General features: G+C 40.4%; 1 long non-coding RNA gene across 1 annotated transcript; it reads left to right on the top strand.

Annotated features, from left to right (window-relative positions):
- Positions 1 to 5,384: 5,384 nt before the first annotated feature.
- On the top strand, positions 5,385 to 6,874 carry LOC147313412 (uncharacterized). Its single transcript, XR_015125055.1, has 3 exons — positions 5,385 to 5,618; positions 6,294 to 6,382; positions 6,581 to 6,874. It is a non-coding gene; the product is annotated as an uncharacterized LOC147313412 (long non-coding RNA).

Below are 6,874 nucleotides of genomic sequence, written 5' to 3'. Positions count from 1 at the left end.
CATTCTAATTGTCATCGCCAGGGGTTCTATAGCTAAGATAAATAGCATTGGAGATAATGGACACCCCTGGCGAGTGGAACGCTCCAATGTAATAGGGTTAGAAACTATGTTATTTGTTAAAACACTAGCTTTGGGATTTGTATACAAAAGTTTAACCCATTTGAGAAAATTGTTTCCAAATCCATATCTTGGGAGAACAGTAAATAAATATGACCACTCTATCCTGTCAAAAGCTTGACAAGCGTCAAGTGATAATAATGCTGTATCTTTAGCATCAAATTTCTCGTGAATTATATTTAGAACCATTCTTATATTGTGAAACCCTTGACGTTTTGGCACAAAGGCATTTTGATCATTATGAACTAAATGTGATATATAGGGGTCTAATCTCCTTGCTAAAACTTTACAAAGTATTTTAGTGTCAACCCCCATCAGACTTATTGGTCTAAATGGTGAACGCTCATTGTACATTCATGTTAACAAAAAACTCTGTAAACATTTATCCACTCTCTCTCTGTCACGTATGGGGAGGCAGTTCAAGTCCTTGAAGCACGGAACCAAAGCTATGTAAACCGGGTGTTCTCAATGATATTAATAGGTCTGCAGTTTGTTGCAATCCACTTGGCAATTGTGTCAGTCAATATGTCCGAGGTAGACTTACTGAGCCCCCGATGCTCCGTGAGTGGTTTGTAGCAAGCTGGGTGATGTGTTAGCCAAAGTGCTAGCAGCATCCCCAACTAACGTACAGTATGCTTCGCATCAATGTTATATTTTAAGCTGGAAGTGCTTCGGTGAAAAGAAAATTTGTTCTTGCACAATGTTTCGGTGTCGGACGACCGATGTATTAGTGCTGTCAGCATTAATCTCGTCTGTGTACAAATGAACAACATAGTAACTTACATATAATTTGGAAAAAATAGAACTTCAAATATAAAACAAGTAATAGAAGTCAATAAATGGTAAATGGCCTGTATTTATATAGCGCTTTACTAGTCCCTAAGGACCCCAAAGCGCTTTACATATCCAGTCATCCACCCATTCACACACACATTCACACACATAAGACATACATATAACAATTATTATATTAAATAAGTATAAAAGGAATATACAATTAAAATAAGGCATTCCTAAATTGCAGAATTAACATGATTGTACAACTTATATATAATGAAATGCTTGCATCCGAGCCATTCCAGGGCTTGGTTTTTTAGTATGAGGGGGTCTAGCCAGGACCCTCACTGGATACCAGGAGAGAATTGAACTTGCAACTCCAGCTCTAAAGATGTGTAGTCTTACCACTATACTATCCAGCTGCTACGTCAGAAGCAGGACTTTTCTTGCCTCCGTTGATCCAAAGTCATCAATAATGTCATCATATGAAATCTGGCCAGCAATTGCATGATTGATGCTGATGATGGCAAGGCCACTGAGGCGTTTCTTAAGACATAGTGGACCTCAGATATCTCTTCACAAGTTTCAGCTTTGAAAAGCTCCTCTCTGCTGAACCCACAGTTGCAGGTAGAGTGACTGAAATTCTCAGAGCAGTCCACAAATGTGGCTATATTTCTGAGAGTTCACTGTGACGCACAAAGCTCAGCAGTTCCAGAGGAGTCATAGATTTTGATGGCAAGTCAGGCAAATTCTCCTGTGCAAGCTCTCTGGCATCCCAGTCGGACTGGTCCTGAAAAAGCAAAGTAGCACTGAGGGCCTTGCACTGTTCAGTGAGGTTATCATTTAAGAGATATGTGTCAGTACTCCCACATTTTTCAACGTGGTGAATCTCTCTTGGATGGAAAACACTGCAGTATCAACAACAACATTAAAAAAGGTAACGTCCAGCTTCTTTGGGGCATCACTCAATGGCTCATCAAATGATACATAAAGAGAAGTGCCGTTTTGTAGATCTCAGTCTTTTCTGTTTCAGAACAGCCTCTACGTTCATGTCCTCATGCATATACTTGGCTGATATTTGTGCAGATGCAAAGCCTATTGCACTGTAGTTGTGGAGACCCTGTGGCCTGACAGAAGTGGACTGAAACTGACTTTGTGGACTGAAACTACACAGCACCCATGCTATCTTGCATAGATGGAGCGCTTTAGGTTGAAGTTGTAAAATGTTGCTTTTTTAAAGTGATGACATCCTTGCATTACATACTTTAGGTTCATTTTCTGCAGGCAGGTTTCTGACAGAGAACAGGCAGATTTACACTATAACATGCAGCGTTCTATAGATGGACACATAAAGAAATGAAAAATTACATGTATGTGCTAACTTTCTAAACACTTTGTTACATTTATGATAAAGTAGATAAAACACATTTATGTCGGCCTTGGCTCATAGTTCTTGTCTTTAAAGGAACTTTGTGTGTGTTTCAGGTGCTGCACTCTCAAAGACTGAATGAAACAGCATTGCAGCCATGGGTCACTGTGAGCATCACAGGGAAGGTTGAAGCCACCCACTGCACCTGTAAGGCCGGAGTCGCGGAGACCTGCACCCACGTTACTGCTCTTCTGTTTAATGTAGAAGCAACAGTGTTGATCTGTGGCACAAGGACTGTTACAGATGAACCTGCATACTGGGTTTTGCTGGGTAATGTGACGGTTGGCCATAAGATAGACGTCTCCTCTTCAGCTGCCCAAAAAAAGGCTCTCGATCAAAACATAAACAGACATCCATATTGAAAGGTAAAAGGAGCCGTCCTCAAAAAAGAAAAAATCCCACCTGCTACTGTGGAGGAGTTGTCACTGCTATAATGCCATAATGTTTTATCTAGGGGTCTAGATTTATGCCTGTAGTGCACTGCCGTGTAAATAATTTGCATTTACTGAATATGTACTGACTGAGTCCCACTGTTCAAAAGTTGAATAAAGAAACAAACTAATTTTTGCCTCTTTTTTTTTTTTTTTATTAAAACCACTTTATAGAACATCACATCAGTTACAGTGTAGAATCCATGTCATTTATAGTTTATAAAAGACAAAATGTTTACACAAAATCATGACAGTGTTTACATGATATCACCCACTACTAACATTACTTTATTTACTGTATCTTTTGGGGGAAAAAAATACCGCTATTTATACAGCAAAAGACTTAAGAATATTTAACAGGAACAGGTTTCATTTTTCCCTGGTTTTATTATCACACTGTTCACCAAACGACATCTTATCCTGAAGGGTCACCTCTTCACCCTCACATGGAAGAAGTACCGTATTTCCCGGACTACAAAGCGCACCTGAATATTAGCCGCACAAGCTAAAATCAGGGGAAAATCCTGTTTTGTACATACATTAGCCGCACCTGACTAAAAGGCGCAGGTGTTTCAATGTTGACTTATCATATGTAAGAGAATATGCACAAAGGGAATTGTCAGGAAAGAGATGGCTGTTTGGAGACACACCCCTTTTATTAATATTTTGAAAAACAAGTTATGGGTACATATTTGCATAACTTTTTAGGTATATGTACAAGTACCGGCAATTACAAGTACGAAACATGTACTGTGCTTCATAAATGAGTAACAAATTTAGTACATAACAATAACCTACGGCACACCAGAAAAATAGATTCGGACTACCTTTTAGGCTCAGGTGCAGTGACACGGCTTTAACAAGAAGAAAAGTCAGTCATTCACCACCATCTTTCTCTTCTTCCTGCACACTAAAACCACCAAAGTCCTCTTCTCCAGTGTCGGATATGAACAGGCTCAGGATGGCTTCGTCATTCACTCTCAGCTTCTTTCCTTCGTTGTCACTTTCAAAACCAAACAAATCCTGGTTGTCAGTGTCAGAGTCGAACACCCTCTGAAGGCGGTGTCCTCCTCCATCATGCAGCAGTCCAGCCCTTCGAAATCTGTTGGTGATTTCGAAGGGCTTGTGCAAAAAGTAGCGGCTTATAAGCCGACAATTACGGTAATCTGATTGGCATGGTGGTATGTTTGAAGCAGGTCCCTTGTGTAGCGCTGGAACCCAGTCATGATGTTTCATCCATTTCATAGGCTGGTTTGCTGCAATAATGCTAAATAATTAGCAACTCTATAAATAGAAGGTAGTTCTGCAAAATCACTCAGTAGGATGTTTGTTCTAATTTGCTATGAGCTCAGAGTGCATCGAAAATAAGACTAATAGGCTGTAAAGAGTGATATGAACATATTTAGAACTTACCGGAATGAAAATGTCTGAAGCACCAACAGATATTAGGAGATGGAAGAGAACTGGATATCAGCTTGTCTCACAGCTGCTATCCAGGCTAGACGCCTTCGTTTGGTAACATCGATACACGAGCTGCCTCATGTTGCTTCCAGGTTGGGAAAGAATGAAAAGACAAACCTTTTTCAAGCTTATTCTCTTGCTGCGATCGAACATTGCAGCAGACCACACAGCAAATACGAACCATGGCTGTTGTGTGTGCCTTCGCTCCTTTTTCGCTTGCGCTTTGTTTAGACCCCCAAAATGGCGGATTGGGCCAAAATCCTTTTGACGCCCACCCCCGTGACATCACGCTCCAAAGCCCTATATGGGGTACAATGATAGTGGGTCCATTCTTCATCAATGGAAACCTCAAGGCCACTGGATATTTGAAATTGCTACATGATGATGTGTTTCCCTCTTTATGCACTGAAGCTGGCACGTTCCCTGAGTTTTTCCAGCAAGATGGTGCACCACCACATTATGGGTACCAGGTCCGAGCATTCCTAGATGAACAGTTTCCTGGAAAGTGGATTGGTCGTCGTGGGCCAGTTGAATGGCCCCCAAGGTCTCCCGATCTGACCCCCTTAGACTTTTATCTTTGGGGTCATCTGAAGGCAATTGTCTATGGTGTGAAGATACGAGATGTGCAGCACCTGAAACTACGGATACGGGATGCCTGTGCTGGCATTTCTCCTGCGGTGTTGCTATCAGTGCCCCCTCACATATACTAATGTGCCACAAACAGGACTTTAATATCACCAACCATTCCCATTTTATTACGGTGTATCCATATAAATGGCCCACCTTGTACATATCTGTGTTAACGCAGATTAAGCCGTCTAATCTGAGCTGCTGTTAACGTGTAATTTCTAAGGCTTGTTATGGAATCAGAACGATGCCACCTTGAAACGAAACCGAAAAATGGATTGCAACCGAAAAAAAATATTGTAACTGAAATAAATGTACTGAAAAATCTTGTATTGAAACCGAAAAAAAAATTGATAGTGAAAAACAATTAATTGAAACTGTAATTTTTTTGTTTTCGCTTACAATTTTTTTTTGTTTTCGGTTTCAATCCATTTTTCGGTTTCAATCCACTTTTCGGTTTCAATCCACTTTTCGGTTTCAAACCATTTTTCAGTTTCACTCTGCTGGCACTGTTTTGGCGTACGGGGGCGCGCTGGGGGGCGGGGATTCCGACCCGCATGTATTTGCATATATTATAATGCTGACCAATGACTGGAGAAAACACTGACGACGCGGCTGCGGTCACGGACAAACTCGCACGTGTCTGTTCGGGAATGGCAGATGCTGAGAGGTCCAGCGTTTACATTACCGACTATTTCAAAGTGACAGCCTGAGGTGTTCTTCAGTAAATTGGACTACCGGACAGGAGGACCTGAGGCCCCACCGCATTATTTTTGGTAAGTTAAATGTGTTTGTAAGCTAATCCGTAATTTAGGTCCTTAGCTAGCTACCTAAGGACCTAGCTAGCTAAAATGAGCACTCGGCTGTCGGGGAAACATGTTTTGTAAAGTTCGTTTAGCTACCCCGTGCAGGTGAATGAATTTACCCTGACTAAAGAAATCAAGAGAAACGCACCGGGCTGCTCAGTGACTAACCACGGTTACTGTACTTTTATTATGAGTATTATACTGTAAGAGCAACAGGCTGGACTCTGCTTCTGCTCCTGTGCAGAGCTGATTATTAAATATGTGCAAACAGCAGCATGTTTTCTGTCGCTTTCCACATGTGGAAGGACATTAAAGCCAACTTTTAAATTCCCCTCATTAGTCAATAGCTACGGATTAAATAGCAAAGCCCGATACTTATGTACTGAAACCAACTACTTCCGCTTGTCAGCTTAAGTTAAAATGTTACATTTTTCCTCTGATTATTTTTTTTAGTTTTTTTTTTTTACTGAGTTTGTTACAAATATTCAGGTTAAAAAACTGTCCAAATTATTTTTAATGAATTATGTTCACAAAGTCACATGTTCAGTACTCTGTACAGCTTGCATTCTTTAGGACAAATAATTTGAAACGTTAATATTTCTTGTTCAATACTGAGCTGATAACACCTCTGTATGTTGTGACCAGGATGCAGCAGCAGACTGAACCTCGACTGAAACCTGCTCCATCATCTCATCTTTGCAGATGTCCATTTATAAAGCATCAACAACTCAAAGGTAAACATGATATTAGAAAATGTGTTAGTAAAGCCTTTAAAACAAATAAAAAAATAAACAGCTGTCGGCAGAACTGTAGGACTGAACAACTTCAGATCCCGAGTGTGTGAGGCCGGAGAAGGATCAGCTGTATTTCAGATTTGAGAGATAAACTTTATATTTCAGTTTGTGATGATTCTGTTCTGTTTGTGATTACAGGAGCTGTCCTCAGATTCAGACCTCAGCACCACCCAGTGACAGCAGACAGATCATCCTATATCTTCAATCTTTGTAGTAACTCCAAAATTAACTGAAGAAAACAGTACAAAGGTTAAAGTACCACATGTGCTGTCAGTGAAAGCTGCAGCTGTTTTATTGATAAATTTAAAGACAAAAAGTCAAAAGGATTAATCACCCCTGTAACTGTGTCACTATACATCAGCATTAACAGTACCTCAGTTTGGTGTTTCAGAAAACTGCTGATCTCAGACCTGCACAACTTCTGTTTTAAAC

The sequence above is a fragment of the Aulonocara sp. 'chitande type north' Nkhata Bay genome, linkage group LG15 (assembly GCF_057382095.1).
Source record: "Aulonocara sp. 'chitande type north' Nkhata Bay isolate Kocher_YH1m ecotype deep benthic linkage group LG15, A_spYH_male_GT1.1, whole genome shotgun sequence".
Classification (NCBI taxonomy): domain Eukaryota; kingdom Metazoa; phylum Chordata; class Actinopteri; order Cichliformes; family Cichlidae; genus Aulonocara; species Aulonocara sp. 'chitande type north' Nkhata Bay.
The sequence above is the reverse complement of the archived record's forward strand: the minus strand, read 5'-3'. Positions and strand labels throughout refer to the sequence as shown.